At 47.2% G+C, this 17,514-nt stretch overlaps 1 protein-coding gene across 2 annotated transcripts in view; it reads right to left on the bottom strand.

The window, feature by feature from the left end:
• Positions 1 to 17,514, bottom strand: part of LOC139766676 (uncharacterized) — a 542,423-nt gene that overhangs the window by 461,021 nt on the left and 63,888 nt on the right. For both annotated transcript variants that reach the window (XM_071695584.1, XM_071695583.1), the window contains exon 2: positions 11,366 to 11,599. The gene's annotated coding sequence lies outside the window, so the exon portion shown is untranslated. The remainder of the gene's footprint in view (positions 1 to 11,365; positions 11,600 to 17,514) is intronic.

Raw genomic sequence — 17,514 nt, 5'->3', positions numbered from 1 at the left:
GAGCTTTTTTTGTATATATACATTCATTAATCATGTAGATTTTCCGTATGTAAGCGTCAGTTATCACTCTGTATCCCGTAAATTATTCACTTTTTACACAGATGTACCCTAAACTATCTGAGGCTCTGCATTTTACATTGCATACTTAACGTTATGCGTTTTAACTCCTCATTATAATGTAATGTTCGTATCTGTACCCACACGAGCCCTGGGGTTCTGTGTATGTACGTCCCGCGTTACCCTTGCTTGTATTATAGCGATGTCATTAATGCCAAGCCTCCTCTTCTGACGAGCCAAGGACCATCTGGGTCTCCGAGCCACCACCTGTGTCACCCTCCTGCGTCGATGTATTGTACCCACCGCACATACGCTATATGCTTGCCTCCACCCACCCACCCACCTACGTACCCACTAGCCATAGACCCATCACCCATGCTATCACTGAAATGATTTGTCTATGTGTCTTTAAAGACTGATCATGTAGCCTCGGGCATTTGTCGATGCTGGGAACACACACACACACACACACACACACACACACATATATATATATATATATATATATATATATATATATATATATATATATATATATATATATATATATATATATATACACGCATGTACACATAAATAAATCAATAAAGAAATGAACTAACTATGATTCAAGACTGGATACGGCAGTTGGCCCCCACCCAACCTAGGTGCTCATCCACCCCATGAGCTGGTCGATAAATAGGTACCTGGCTTAGGCTGGGATGAGTGTGTAGTGCGCGTGCACACATGTAGGAGGAAAGATGGTACATATAAACAGGGTTAAGAGACGGGACAACACGAGTGTAAAACTCTCTCCCCTTAACACACAAGCAGCCATCAAACTCGCGTCAGCTATTCGACTGCTGATTCTACTACACTGTCAAGCAGGGTACCTCGTTACTGTTGACAGAGAGGAGGGTTGATGTAAGGAGTGTGATGGTGAGTATGAGGAAGATGAGTGCGAGGGATGAGGAGATTATGATTATGAAGTATGATGAGATAAAGAGGGTGAAGGAGAGGATTCAGAAGAAGAGGAGCATGAGGGTTAGGAGTGTGGGGTATGTTAGGATGAGGAGGGTGAGGGTGACTGGTGTGAGGGTGAGGAGTGTGAGGGATGTTAGGATGAGGAGGGTGAGGGTGACTGGTGTGAGTAAGAAGAGTGTGGGAGAATGTTAGGATGAGGAGAGTGAGGATGAGGAATGTGAAGATAAGAAGTGTGAGGGCGTGGAGCGTCAGGGTGAGGAGTGTTGTACATGGGAGCACATGAAAAGAGCAGATGATAGGAAACCTCATGGTCCATGACGAGGTTACTTGCTGGAGGACTGTAATACTTATCTAACTTCATGATCAATATGAGGCAGGCACAAGGTAGTAAAGCAGGAGGCTCCTCCCCACCCACCACTATAGATGGAGACAGGGTAGTATAACAAGACGCCCCTCCTCACCCACCACTATAATTTTGTTGTCTTTCTTTGTATGTCTTCTAGTTTTTCTTCGTCTTTCATTCAACTTGATGACCAGAAGGGAACACCGTTATCAAGACAAGGTCTGACCAGGGTTTGGTGGAGTTCATTTATTAAAGGGTGACGGTGAGGGGGTGGGAGGGTGAAAAGTGTGAGGATGAAGAGTGTGAGAGTGAGGAACGCCAGGTGTAAGTATGAGGGATCTAAGGATCAATGATGAGGTACTGGAGGACTGTGGTGCAAGGGTCGAGGAATGAAAGGTTAAATACATACTTTTTCCTAATCATATTCCAAAATCAGACCAGAACTCAGCGTTGCGTAACTTCGCTAACTAAAAAACACTGATAACAGAGGGACCTACATAGGACGACTATTCAGCTGTCTATGCAAATGAGGAAAAATGGAATTGCGTGAGGCATGAGTGTCGAGTTATGCCTGGCGCGCCACGACCCGCCCCACACAGTAGGAGTGACACAAAGAGCTTGGAGGAAAATACACAGTTTCAAAGTTTTCCTGATAGTCGTATTGCACGATATGTGTCTGTTTTATTATTGCTTCGTTACTCTTTAAACTTCGCGCAGTGAAGTTTTTTTTTTCCTACTTTTCTTTCCTAGAGTTTCGTCTCCCTTAACGACAAATGTTGTTGACCGCTCCACCCACGGATGTGTTCAAGGCTCCGTTCACGACGGACGAAAGTGGTATTCATTGTGGCCAGTCCCTGCCTGGCACAGAGAACAGACGACAGCTGCGATGGGATTTCAGGAATGCAAAACTTAGCGGTGTAAAGAAAGAAACAGACGCCACAACGGCCCCACCCTTGAGTTGCCATCGACCACGCAGTAATCATACGACACAGTGACACGCCGGGCATCAGATTACACTGTGAGAAACACGATATGTTCCTTGTGATATCACGTCATACACTGTAAAACTGCATAACATCATAATGCCAGTGGAACGCTTCATGTTGTAGGAAAAAAAAAATTTACGACGACTTAAAACAGCAAGAGCTTATGGTTGTACCGAGTATTACACATATTAGTATCGATAGAATGAAGTGAACTGAGACCCCCTTTAACTGATAATCCTCATGCTCCTCGATGAGGTCTCGAGGATAAGAGATACTGAGTCTACCCCCCAGTATCTCACGGCAGGTCTCACTGTGTTGAGAGATGATGGTTCACTCCGTCTCCGTCCCACTGTTGGTGCCTCCTCCTCCTCCTCCTCACCCCCTGGCACACTACTAGTCTCACGGCGGCGCCACACCAGGGGTCTCACGCCTCGACAATGACCTTCACACACTGCTACGTTCCCAGTGCTCTATCCTGCCTTGCTTCTCCTTTCCATTTCTTTTTCTTTTTGTCTCTGTGTCTCTCTTTCTCTGAACCTTTCTTTACATATACTCTCTTCTCGTGCATATTGCCTGCGAAAGGCCGGCCCTGTTAAGCACGTTCTTCCTGTGTAGCCACGAAAGGAACATTCAGAAATTTTGCGTTAAGGAAAATATTTGAGACATTGGTTAATTAATCTCAAATAAAATGGGCAGCTGGAGAAATTCAGCTTCTAAAATCAGAACCAGTATGGCTTCAAAGACTGACTGTATAAGTACGGGTCAAATGAATAAAAGAATCCACTCCACCAATGTTCCTGTGGCTGACAGGCGACTGCAGAGTATGGGTTGTGGCTCCGGTACGTCAGAAATGGCGAATTAAGGCAATATACATAATCTGTTTACAAAAATACGTCATGTATAAGTTCTACGAGCTTATGGTATAGTCTACTGACGCGGCCCCAGAAGAAAGTAAGCTTTGCGACCTTACTGTGGTGGGAAATAACAGACGATCGTCTTCCCAATAAAGACCTCACTGGGAAGCATACTGATGAGGCAGTGGACGCGCGGCATGAAACCCACAGTACAGACGTGGTCAACAGCATTCCTCTACCATCACGAACATAAACAATAACATCACACTCACACCACCCACCTGGGATATCACAGAAATATCACAGGTTCGCCAACAAACTAATCCGCGCCAACATCCACACACGGACATACACATTACGACACGAATGTCGAGATCTCCAGCAGACATTCATGAAGAAAGCAGAAGCCGAGCGTAACAAACACTGGGCGAGAGCAACCATCAGCGCTCCAACATGATAATACACAGAACCAAAATCATCGTGGCCGGGAGTTGGTCGACTGCTGGGGAACTCCCGAGGGACCGTCAAATGCCTGACAGTCCACAATAACACGGCTGGTGAGGACCAAGGTGTGGCCTGCCAATATATGAACACGTGGATGTCTGTTGTCAGTATTATTGGTACGTGAAAACAACAGGAATCATCAGGAAGTCTACGATAAAGTAATTCTTGACTGGTTGACTCAGAACAGGTAAGGAACCATCCCAAACCAGACCGTCGACTCAGTACGACTGTCCCCTGGCTGGTAGGTAGGTAGGTAGGTAGGTACCTCTCACTGGTGAGGATCAACGTGCCAGATCTACGAGCAGTCATCCTGTAAACCAAGGACACAGCCCCAGGAATGTGCCAACCAAATAACACACGTCTCAGCGTATTGCCACATGAAGACCTTCACCACATCATCAACATGTACAACGCTGTCATTAACACACCAGACTTTCCCCTGAGATTAAAGTGTGAACGAATGGCTTACAGTGCAAACTATTAAAGCTTGGCATGCCAGAAATGACCGAGAGACTCCTATGCAACTTTCTTAACCAACGCACCGACGTAATCGCCATGAACCCAACAATGACACCAAAGTTCTCTTTACCAAGCGGGGTTCCCCAAGGCAGCGTCCTGTTCCCAACGCTATTCATAGCTAACACAGCAGACATTCCCCCTCCAGCAGGGAGCGTGAGCATGGATATTTGTTTTATACAGACAACGCTAATCATACAGCAGCTCCTAACAACAAACTCCCTGAACACATCCTCTTAGTACAGTTAGAATCGACAGCTCTGAAAAAATACTAGAAAATGAAAACGATCATAAACAAATTCAACATACTGGCTCAAGGGAGACCACCACCCAGCAACAGCCATAGAGGGAAGCAGGATAATGCACCATTAGAACTGTAGAATCAGGAGGCATACAGACGAAAGAACCATCAAAGGGCAGAGCTGCCCTGGCCAGTCTGTGTAGGTTCTGGCGCCTGCTGGAGAGGCAAAAATTACATCTGGCAAAGGCTGTGACCCTCCCCATCATGACTTATCCGCCACTACTACTACCCACACACATTGTCCCCAGATCACACATGCCAAAGCCACAGAGGATACAAAATGATCCTTAACGATTTGTCACAAGTGAAAAATACCGTACCATCGAATCTACCGAAGACCAACATCAATCAATGACTTCAGGAAAACCAAATGACACATGCTCAGGGAAGCAACACTGAAGGTCTGGCAGAAACTATTACGTCAACGGAGGCACCAACTCTACTCACACCCAAGACCTGGGCAGCAGGACTAATATAGAACACACTGAGAGGGGCTCCAGCCATCCATCCCTATACACAATGGACAGTTCTTCAATTTTCTTAAACCAGCTTCTTCCTAAACCGACAAACAACATCTGGACACACAAACACACAGTCTGCCACGGGAATACAAATAAGGCACCAAAAAAATTACGTCTCCAGTAAGCGCCCCCAACACACTTCACAAAAACCTACACAATACATGTGTTCTTTATAATTATCTTCTGTCTCTAAACTATACCTCCATCAAATCCATCCATTCTCCGCTCCCAAACACTCGTTTAAGAAAAAAAATAGTCTCCATCTACAGTGGTGGGTGGAGATGAGCCCTCTACTGTCCTGTCTCCATCTATAGTAGTAGGTAGGGAAGAGTTCAGCCTTCTATATACAGTCCTGTCTCCACCTATCGTGGTGGATGGGGAAGGGCCTCCTACTTTGCTACCCTGTCTTCATACATGGTGGTGGGTGGGAAGGCGTCCTGTTATTATCCTGTCTCCATCTATAGTGATGATTGCAGAGGAGCCTCTACTTTACAATCCTGTCTCCATGTATTGTTGTGGGTGGGGAGGAGCCCTCTGCTTTACTATTTTGTCCCCAACTATTTTGGTGGGTGGGAAGGAGCCATCTGCTTTACTATCTTGTCCCTAACTATTGTGGTGGGTGAGAAGGAGCCTTCTGTTTTACCATCATTATCTTGTCTTCGTCCCTACTCACACGTATTCAACAACTCTCTTGCTCAACACACACACACACACACCACACACACACACACACACACACACACACACACACACACACACACACTCACTCACCATACATTCCCCTGGCCTCATACAAACGCAAACACCTGGATTACGTTAAGCAACATCACGCTACACATACTACACCAAAGAGAATTCCAGGTTTCATAACGAGAAATGTAAAGCATACAACGAAAGACGCAATACTTATTCTAAACAACGACAAATTCAAAGGTCACACTGTCTGTCTCTGGTCGCCAAAGGTGATCTTAGACATAAAAAGACTTGAACAAATACAAAGAAGAGCGATGCTCAGAATGCTATTAAATGTCCTTCGCCAGAAAACCTCGTCATGCACAAACAAGTCACGATTTATCTGTCCTTCCCATGTTCTTCCTCTGTCATCAACCCCTATGCCTCATCCCTCACACACTCTCTCTCTCTCTCTCCCAGCACTCACCCTCCCTTCATCATCTTCAGTAATCTCCCTCCCTTACCGTTCACGAGTACTCTTTCGCCAACTTTAACACCCACCCTCTCTCACCATTCGACCTCCCTCTCCACCCACTCTCCCCAACCAACGGCACTGCCTTTCCCTCACCACCAACACTCCCTCACCACCCGCCTCTACATTCTTTCCTCCCTTTATCGTGCGCGCATCGCATCGGTCGCCATGGCAACTCTGGGAAGAGTTATTATGTACAAATGAAAATGGGTTACAGGATTTAAGAATGTGAAATGTACGTAAATGTCAGGACACTCACTCTTGTTTGTCGGAGCTTACATGTGTGTGAGAGAGAGAGAGAGAGAGAGAGAGAGAGAGAGAGAGAGAGAGAGAGAGAGAGAGAGAGAGAGAGAGAGAGAGAGAGAGAGAGATGCACTGTCCTTTTATATCCCCCCCCTCCCCTCCCACCTGACGTGGTATCTGCAGCCTGGCCATAAAATCCTGACAGTGTGTCACACATCGGAATGATAAATCACAATGGAGGAAGACGTCCTCCCGGGCCTCGCCAGGAAACCCACGAGCCACGAGGACACCGATTCGATAAAGACGAGACCAACACCACATCGGGTAACCCACCAAGTTCCACGATTCCAGGGAAAAAGATAAAGAAACAAAAAATGGGCCAGTGAAGAGAGTTCCTCCTGTGGTGTTGGGGGTGTTCACAAGGGCGTGGATCCGCTTGCATCACTCGCCGCAACTCTGATATACCATAGCCCCTCCTCCTCCTCCTCCTCCTGAAGGAGGTGGCGACGAGTGCTGTAGGCGAGAGACATCCTACCATCCTGGCACTATCCTGAGACCCTGGTCACCAGAAACGCCAGGATGATATACCATCCAACCCTCTCTTTTGCGACACTAAGGGTACGACGCCGTAGATAGATAGATAGATAGACTTACAGATAGAAAGGCTAGTGGGATAATCCACGTTGCTGTATGCCAGGCCCAAAATGGATATGTAAATTAGTCTGGAAGCCTATAACAGACAGAGCACAACACAGACGACATCACCTCACGTCCACTTACAATTACCTTCTCCTGACGTAGGAAAACAATTGTTAAGTCAAGAAGAAATCATTTTCTGAAGCACAAATGAAAGCAAGGTCTAGTAGTAACCCTGTGGAGCTGTGATTCAACTTGTGCAATGCTTCAACTCGGTAAACACAGAAACTCTGACCTTCATTATCCTTCCATTTTTCTTTTTTTTATTTTACTCCCTGACATGCCAGTTAACCTCTGTTTCTTACCATCCTCTCTCTCTCTCTCTCTCTCTCTCTCTCTCTCTCTCTCTCTCTCTCTCTCTCCCTATCCTCCCTCCTCCGTCAGTTTCCTCCCTTCTACAGTGACCCACTCGCCTCCCTGTTCGCCTTCCCTAACCTCAGTACAACCTTACCCTACAACCCTCATCCCTACCCTAACCCTTTTCCCCTCATTATCTTCTCTATTTTTCATTTACGTCCTCCCTCCATGATCGCCTATCCACCCCTTCCACAATGGTTCCACGCCGATCAAATCCCCCTTCTCTCCCTGACCCGTCTCCACCCCCTCCACACTGGTTCCACGCTGATCAAAACCCTCTCTCCCTGACCCGTCTCCACCCCCTCCACATTGGTTCCACGCTGATCAAATCCCCCTCTCTCCCTGACCCGTCTCCACCCCCTCCACAATGGTTCCACGCAGATCAAATCCCCCTCTCTCCCTGACCCGTCTCCACCCCCTCCACATTGGTTCCACGCTGATCAAATCCCCCTCTCTCCCTGACCCGTCTCCACCCACTCCACACACGGTCATTAAAGCCCTCTCCCTCCCTGACCTACTAAGAGTGCAAATGTCAATCTCTCAGCCTGTCTTAGTTAATTAATCCGCCGCTTCCCGGACACGTCATTAGTCGTGACCTCTTCCCCAACACTGGCTCAATTAACTGACTCGCAGAGTACCTCCAACAGAACCTCCAACAGACCCGCTCATCCTGTGGGGACTGTACCCTAGCCTGTGCCACGCGGCGTCTCCCTCCTGACGATGCATGTGGCTCCTCCCGCCCGGATGGGGGGGTTTGTCGCCATCTGAATCTTTATCCCGCACCGTCAGACGGAAGGGAACATCACACTGAGCAATATTCGCCAGTATAGTGATCACTTATGCAGGAGACGCGGTGTGAGGACTTAATTACATATCTTGCATGGTGTAAACATGATAGCATTACGCTCTGCTACTACTGAACCTAATATACGTAAGAAAATTCTCTCTCTCTCTCTCTCTCTCTCTCTCTCTCTCTCTCTCTCTCTCTCTCTCTCTCTCTCTATTTGATCATCGGTTCCCGCGGTAGCGCGTAATGCACCGAAACCACAGCTCCCTTTCCACATCCAGGCCCCACAGACTTTTCCATGGTTTACCCCGGAGGCTTCATATGCCCCAGTTCAGTCTACTGACAACACGTCGGCCTTAATATGCCATATTGTTCCAATTCACTCCATCCCGTGCATGCTTTTCACCCTCCTGTATGTTCCGGCCCCGATCGCTCAAAATCTTTTATCAATCCACTCTTCCGTTTCCAATTTCACTTCCCCCTTCTCCTTGTTCCCTTCACTTCTGACAAGCATATCCTGTTTGCTAACCTTTCCTCACTTATTCTTTCCACATATACAAATCATTTCAGCACACTCTAGTCAGCTCTCTCAACCACATTCTTTTTATTACCACACATCTCCCTTACCCTTTCATTACTTACTCGATCAAACAACTCCACACCACATATTGTCCTCAAATATTTCATTTCCAACATATCCACCCTCCTCCGCAGTCTTATCTATAGCCCTTGCCTCATATCCATGTAATATTGTTGGGGCTACTACACCTTCAAACAACACCATACTATCCCATATAACGTTTTCTCATTTCACACATTCTTCATCGCTCCCACAACCTTCGCCCCCTCATCCACCCTACTACTCACTTCCGCTTCCATGGTTCCATTCGCTGACATGTCCACCTCCAGGTATCTAAAACACTCCACTTTCTCCTAGGTTTCTCCGTTCAAACTCACACCCCAACAAACCTGTCCCTCAATCCTGCTAAACCTAATAACCTTGCATTTACTCACATTTACCCTAAACTTTCTCCTTTTACACACTCTTCCAAACTCACACCAAATCCTCCAGTTTCTCATTCGAATCTGCCACCAGTGCTCTAGCATCAGCAAACAAATAACTCACTTCCCAGGCTTCTCATCCCCACAGATCACATACTCGCCCTTCTCTCAATGACCCTCGTATTTACCTCCCTTACCACCATATCCATCAACAAACTAAACAACCAGGGTGACATCACTCACCACTGCCGAGAACCAATCTTCACTTGGAACCACTCAATCTCCTCTCTTCCTATTCGTACACATGCCTTACACCCTCGATTAAAACTTCTCTGCTTCTAGCAGCTTTCCTTCCGAATCGTAAATTTCTAAGACCTTTCACAAGGCATCTTTATCTACTCTTGTCATATGCTTTCTCCAGATCCATAAATGCCACATACAAATCCCTCTGTCCCTCTAAGTATTTCTAACACACATTCTTCAAAGTAATCACTTAATCTACACATTGTCTGCTACTTCTGATACCACAACCTCCCTACTCTGATGCCCTGTACATGCCTTCATTCTCTCAATCACTAACCTCCCATATAACTTAGGAATAGTACACTCAATAAACTTAAGTCTGTAATTTGAACACTTACCTTTATCCTCCTTTCTATTATGTTGTGGCACAATAAATGCATTCCGCCAATCCTCAAGCACTTCACCATGATCTATATATATCCTTACTTATTATATATATATATATATATATATATATATATATATATATATATATATATATATATATATATATATACATAATATACATAATATATATATTTATATATATATATATTTATATATTTTTTTTTTTTTTTTTTTTTTTATACCTCGTCGCTGTCTCCCGCGTTTGCGAGGTAACGCAAGGAAACAGACGAAAGAAATGGCCCAACCCCCCCCATACACATGTACATACATACGTCCACACACGCAAATATACATACCTACACAGCTTTCCATGGTTTACCCCGGACGCTTCACATGCCTTGATTCAATCCACTGACAGCACGTCAACCCCTGTATACCACATCGCTCCAATTCACTCTATTCCTTGCCCTCCTTTCACCCTCCTGCATGTTCAGGCCCCGATCACACAAAATCCTTTTCACTCCATCTTTCCACCTCCAATTTGGTCTCCCTCTTCTCCTCGTTCCCTCCACCTCCGACACATATATCCTCTTGGTCAATCTTTCCTCACTCATTCTCTCCATGTGCCCAAACCACTTCAAAACACCCTCTTCTGCTCTCTCAACCACGCTCTTTTTATTTCCACACATCTCTCTTACCCTTACGTTACTTACTCGATCAAACCACCTCACACCACACATTGTCCTCAAACATCTCATTTCCAGCACATCCATCCTCCTGCGCACAACTCTATCCATAGCCCACGCCTCGCAACCATACAACATTGTTGGAACCACTATTCCTTCAAACATACCCATTTTTGCTTTCCGGGATAATGTTCTCGACTTCCACACATTTTTCAAGGCTCCCAAAATTTTTGCCCCCTCCCCCACCCTATGATCCACTTCCGCTTCCATGGTTCCATCCGCTGACAGATCCACTCCCAGATATCTAAAACACTTCACTTCCTCCAGTTTTTCTCCATTCAAACTTACCTCCCAATTGACTTGACCCTCAACCCTACTGTACCTAATAACCTTGCTCTTATTCACATTTACTCTTAACTTTCTTCTTCCACACACTTTACCAAACTCCGTCACCAGCTTCTGCAGTTTCTCACATGAATCCGCCACCAGCGCTGTATCATCAGCGAACAACAACTGACTCACTTCCCAAGCTCTCTCATCCCCAACAGACTTCATACTTGCCCCTCTTTCCATATATATATATATATATATATATATATATATATATATATATATATATATATATATATATATATATATAATATACATAATATATATATATACATATAATATACATAATACAGAAACTGAAATGACAAAAGCCTCGTGAACTCACCGATGAAACATGCCGTGGCACAGGACACAACTTTCTTTACGAGGACGTTTCTCCGACCATAAGGCCACTATCCGGAACACATCGACGCAGACACGATCACTGACACACGGCATCGAACACCAGGATACGGCCTTACACACGGGCACTGCTTGGGACACGATAACAGTGCTTGTGACACGACAACACTGCCTGCTGTGACACGGAGGACATCGCCTCGAACACTGAAGATCCCATCTGGAAGAAAAGAAGACGACACTGTCTCGACACACAGTATAACTCTTGCTTCGAAGTAAGCAATTCTCCCGCAAGAAACGGAACTGCTTGAAACACAACATCACTGCTCTGACTACACTAAGAATACTGCTATTGAAGTCCCAAACAACACAACGATGTCTTGAACATCAACTGCTGTCCTAAATGCAGCGACTGCACTAAACAAAACAACAGCATCTTGATCACAATATCAATGACTGAATAAAGCGACACTCCACACATCTAATGAGACTGTTCCGAACATAGTGAAAAAATCATCCTTAAACATAGGAACACTGCCTTCATAAACAGTGACGACACTATCTCAGATGCAAAGGCACTTCCGTGCGCAAAACAGCCTTGAACCAGACCACATCCTTGAACATTAAGACACTACCTTGAGAATAATATCACTCCACTGAATTAAAAGACCATCAATGGGATATATCAACACTGTCTCGAACAGTACAAAACTGCCTCAAACACACTCACACTGCCTTAAACAAAAAAGTAATGCCTTAAACACAAAAGCACAACCTCAAACATAGTAACACTTTCTTGATCAGTACATCGAACACAAATGGACTATCTCGAACACAAGAACAAAACTTCAGACAACAAAGTTGATTCTTAATTTACACACATCATCGCTGTCTCATACACACCAATACTGCTCGAACTGTTCAACCACACGTCGAACACTACAGCACTGCTTCAAGACAAAACAAATCTTACTCGAACACATGAAAACTGTCTCAAAAACAACAGTTATTGAAAATATATACTATCCCAAATGCACGACACTGCTTCAAGGACAGCAACACTGTTTCAAACACGATAAGGACTTCGATTGACAACAGTGCTTGTAATAAAACAATATTGTGTCGAATGCTACAAGACTACACAGAACATCGTGTCATTATGTCAGACGCTAAGCTCTTCCGAAAACGACGTCTCTGCCCCTGTGTATGTGTGTGTGTGTGTGTCTGATAACTGCTTCAGACACGAGCGATTCTGTCTCGAACACCGCCGAGGAAACAACGATTCTTTTTCCGTCGCTGTTTCGAACGCAGTGACGCATTCTTGAGAGAGCAGACCAAGTTCTTAAGAAATAAATATATTCAGAGAATATAACACAGTCGAGAGCAACGGGAAATTACGCAGAACTCAGGAAACTTGTCTAAGAAACATTGGAAATTATTCTGAACGGAACGCTTGTTGAATACAATGACGCAACCGCTTCGAACACCAGAGCAGTGTCTCGTCGCTCGATGAGTGTGTTGATAACACCATGCATGGTTTCGAATATCACGAGGCTGTTCTGGCGGCTGCTGGCCACTGGGGGAGTGGGGGAGGGGGTCTTCTCATAATGATGACGTCACTCCTGAGCACATTAAAAACCATACGTCAGAAAATCCCGCACCTGGACACCAACCACCCTCGAGAGGTGCAATAAAGCGACAACCAAAACGTCGCCATCCCCGGGGCCACAGGTGGGCCGCGGTGGAGGAGCGTGACGTCCCTCCGCCAGTGATCAAAATGAATGACTTTGTTTAATTCCACAGGTCAGGTACGGCTGGCCCTGGCAACTGGAGGGATCATTGGTCTTTCCCCTCCACCCGTATCCGTGGATGAAGGGGGATCGGGGAGGGGATGTGTGTGTGTGTGTGTGTGTGTGTGTGTGTGTGTGTGTGTGTGGTAACACCTCCCCCCTCCCCTGCCCGACGGTACCTGGTGCCGTCAGGTGTCTGTCGACCCGTCCAGCCCAGGAACAACACCAGGATGTCCTGACGCGAGTCACTGAGTCATGGGTTCGTCTGTCGGTGTTGCTGCGGGGGTGTGTGGCGTTGCCAGGTGCTCTCTTGGGGGTGTTGCTGCTGCTGCTGCTGTGGTTGCTAGGTGGTGGTGATGGTGTTGTCTGGTGTTGTGGTTGCTAGGTGGTGGTGCCTGTGTTGCTGTTGTGGTTGCTTGGTGGTGATGGTGATGGCGCCTGGTGTTGTGGTTGCTAGGTGGTGGTGGTGATGGTGGCGATGGAGATGGTTCCTAGTGTTGTGGTTGCTATGTGGCAGTCATGGCATAACGGTGCTTCGTGCTGAGAAGCGGTTTCTACTCACTGGCGTTTAAGCAGTGGCAGCTTGTGTATGATTCTGATCTTTCTTAAGTGGTTGATTGGTAGGGAGGGCAACCGTTTTCTTAAGCGACTATAGTTGTGATGGCTGGCGGTTGCTACGGGGTGAGTGAGGGAGGGGGTTTGCTCGGGTGGGTGGGTGAGGAAGAGAACTTTACTAGGGGATGGGTGAGGGAGAGAAGTTTGCCAGGGGATGGGTGAGGGAGAGGGATTTGCTAGGGGGTGGGTGAGGGAGAGGGATTTGCTAGGGAGTGAGTGAGGGAGAGAACTCTGCTAGGGGATGGGTGAGGGAGAGAACTCTGCCAGGGGATGGGTGAAAGAGAGGGATTTGCTAGGGGGTGGGTGAGGGAGGGGCTTTGCTAGGGGGTGGGCGAGGGAGGGGCTTTGCTAGGGGGTGGGCGAGGGAGGGGCTTTGCTCGGGGGTGGGTGAGGGAGAGGTGTTCAGTCCGGTGCTTGGAGTGGCTATCGAGGGATTCCTCTGTCTCCACTGATCATTATTCTTGTTGTCGAGAAGTGGCGCTGCTTGCTTGCTCGCTTTGCTCTGTTGTTGGCGGTGGCAATGTTGTTGTTGGTGGTGGTGTTGGTGTTGGCGGTGGTGGAGTTGGTGGTGGTGGGGGAGTGTGGTGATGATGACGCTGCCACCGATCGTTGCTGCTGAGGCCTTGACTATTGTTGTTGTTGTTGTTGTTGTTGTTGTTGTTGTTCAGGGGGGCCTCCCACTGCTGTTGCTACTGCTGTTGTTGTTGTTTTTGTTTGAGGGTTGGTTCCTGCTACTGCTGACCGGTGCATCCTGTTGTTGTTGTTGTTTTGTTACTGCTGTTCTTGTTTTGTTACTGACCGTTAGTTGATTTTCTTGAAAGGTGGTTGAGAGATGGTTGCTGTCGTTTAAGGTGGCGGTGGTGGTAGTTGTTGTCGTTTAGGGATGGTGGTGGTTGTTGTTGTTGTTTAGGGATGATGGTGATTGCTGTCGTTTAGGGATGGTGGTGGTTGTTGTCGTTTAGGGATGGTTGTGGTGGTTGTCGTTTAGGGATGGTGGTGGTGGTTGTCGTTTAGGGATGGTGGTGGTGGTTGTCGTTTAGGGATGGTGGTGGTGGTTGCTGTCGTTTAGGGATGGTGGTGGTTGCTGTCGTTTAGGGATAGTGGTGGTTGTTGTTGTTGTTTAGGGATGATGGTGATTGCTGTCGTTTAGGGATGGTGGTGGTTGTTGTCGTTTAGGGATGGTGGTGGTGGTTGTCGTTTAGGGATGGTGGTGGTGGTTGTCGTTTAGGGATGGTGGTGGTGGTTGCTGTCGTTTAGGGATGGTGGTGGTTGCTGTCGTTTAGGGATGGTGGTGGTCGCTGTCGTTTAGGGATGGTGGTGGTGATTGTCGTTTGGGGATGGTGGTGGTTGTTGTCGTTTGGGGATGGTGGTGGTTGTTGTCGTTTAGGGATGGTGGTGGTTGTTGTCGTTTAGGGATGGTGGTGGTTGTTGTCGTTTAGGGATGGTGGTGGCTGTTGTCGTTTAGGGATGGTGATGGTTATTGTCGTTTAGGGATGGTGATGGTTGTTGTCGTTTAGGGATGGTGGTGGTGGTTGTCGTTTAGGGATGGTGGTGGTTGTTGTCGTTTAGGGATGGTGGTGGTGGTTGTCGTTTAGGGATGGTGATGGTTGTTGTCGTTTAGGGATGGTGGTGGTGGTTGTCGTTTAGGGATGGTGGTGGTTGTTGTCGTTTAGGGATGGTGGTGGTGGTTGTCGTTTAGGGATGGTGATGGTTGTTGTCGTTTAGGGATGGTGGTGGTTGTTATCGTTTAGGGATGGTGGTGGTTGTTGTCGTTTAGGGATGGTGGTGGTGGTTGTCGTTTAGGGATGGTGGTGGTTGTTGTCGTTTAGGGATGGTTGTGGTGGTTGTCGTTTAGGGATGGTGGTGGTGGTGGTTGTCGTTTAGGGATGGTGGTGGTTGTTGTCGTTTAGGGATGGTTGTGGTGGTGGTTGTCGTTTAGGGATGGTGGTGGTTGTTGTCGTTTAGGGATGGTGGTGGTGGTTGTCGTTTAGGGATGGTGGTGGTGGTTGTCGTTTAGGGATGGTGGTGGTGGTGGTTGTCGTTTAGGGATGGTGGTGGTTGTTGTCGTTTAGGGATGGTGGTGGTGGTTGTCGTTTAGGGATGGTGGTGGTGGTTGTCGTTTAGGGATGGTGGTGGTGGTTGTCGTTTAGGGATGGTGGTGGTTGTTGTCGTTTAGGGATGGTGGTGGTGGTTGTCGTTTAGGGATGGTGGTGGTTGTTGTCGTTTAGGGATGGTGGTGGTTGTTGTCGTTTAGGGATGGTGGTGGTTGTTGTCGTTTAGGGATGGTTGTGGTGGTTGTCGTTTAGGGATGGTGGTGGTTGTTGTCGTTTAGGGATGGTGGTGGTTGTTGTCGTTTAGGGATGGTGGTGGTGGTTGTCGTTTAGGGATGGTGGTGGTGGTTGTCGTTTAGGGATGGTGGTGGTTGTTGTCGTTTAGGGATGGTGGTGGTGGTTGTCGTTTAGGGATGGTGGTGGTGGTTGTCGTTTAGGGATGGTGGTGGTGGTGGTTGTCGTTTAGGGATGGTGGTGGTGGTTGTCGTTTAGGGATGGTGGTGGTGGTGGTTGTCGTTTAGGGATGGTGGTGGTGGTGGTTGTCGTTTAGGGATGGTGGTGGTGGTGGTTGTCGTTTAGGGATGGTGGTGGTGGTTGTCGTTTAGGGATGGTGGTGGTGGTTGTCGTTTAGGGATGGTGGTGGTGGTGGTTGTCGTTTAGGGATGGTGGTGGTGGTTGTCGTTTAGGGATGGTGGTGGTGGTTGTCGTTTAGGGATGGTGGTGGTGGTGTCGTTCGCGTGTGGTTGCGGTTAGCTGTTGACAGCCATTCTTTGCAGTGAGAGGAAAGTTGTAACATCAGCTTGTCTGATTACAGCCAACCTTAATACGTGATAAAGTTATAGAATATGGATTAAGGGCTGCCTGGTCACGAACCCTGGATGGTAATGCTAGGCACAGCCAGGCTGGTGGGGCCTGGTTCCAGGGTGCCGGGTGGGGGAGGCAGGCTTCAGGCGTCAGCTTGTTTACATAATAGAACTTGACCCGGGCAGTCTCCCCCCCCCCCCCCCCGCCTACTGCCTCACTCCTGCTGCCTAACCCCTATGAAGCCCCCACCCCCTTCCTCCACTTCTCACCTAATCCTCCTTCTCTTCAAGCCTGATCCTCCCTCGAGGAAGGACGAGTCTGCTCAGAGCTACAGTGGCTTATGTGGTCAAAAACCCCTCCCAAGGGTGTCTCAATCCATAACATTTCCCTGGTCCCCAGTGGAACCGTGACTTCACCAGTGACCTAGTGATTAAAGACGAAGGTCATTATGTTCGTCGCTTCCTCTACCATCTATGTAAGAGCAGAGTAGCGAGAACGATCAGTGAAAACAGGGAAGCAATCGAAAGTGTAGGCAACAGAGTTACTGTATGCGAGGGAGTTACGGTGTGTGAGGGAGTTGCGGTGTGTGAGGGAGCCTCTGATCAAATAATAGCCAGATCACTACATCAAATAATAGCCAGATCACTACACTTTGTGGAGAATATAGAGGACGCTCAGAGGGAAAACAGGAAACCAAAATACCACAATGATTACTGATATGAAAGTGGACAGACGTGATAACGTCCAAGTGGTTAGGAACGGGACGAATCCCAATTCAGCGGGAAAATTAAAGGAAACAGAAACAAGCGATAGGTTGATCGTGTTGGGCGACGACCTGGATGAAGAACTCAGTCTTATCATTGTCATGAATCATG

This window comes from Panulirus ornatus, chromosome 58 (assembly GCF_036320965.1).
Source record: "Panulirus ornatus isolate Po-2019 chromosome 58, ASM3632096v1, whole genome shotgun sequence".
Classification (NCBI taxonomy): Eukaryota; Metazoa; Arthropoda; class Malacostraca; order Decapoda; family Palinuridae; genus Panulirus; species Panulirus ornatus.
The sequence above is the reverse complement of the archived record's forward strand: the minus strand, read 5'-3'. Positions and strand labels throughout refer to the sequence as shown.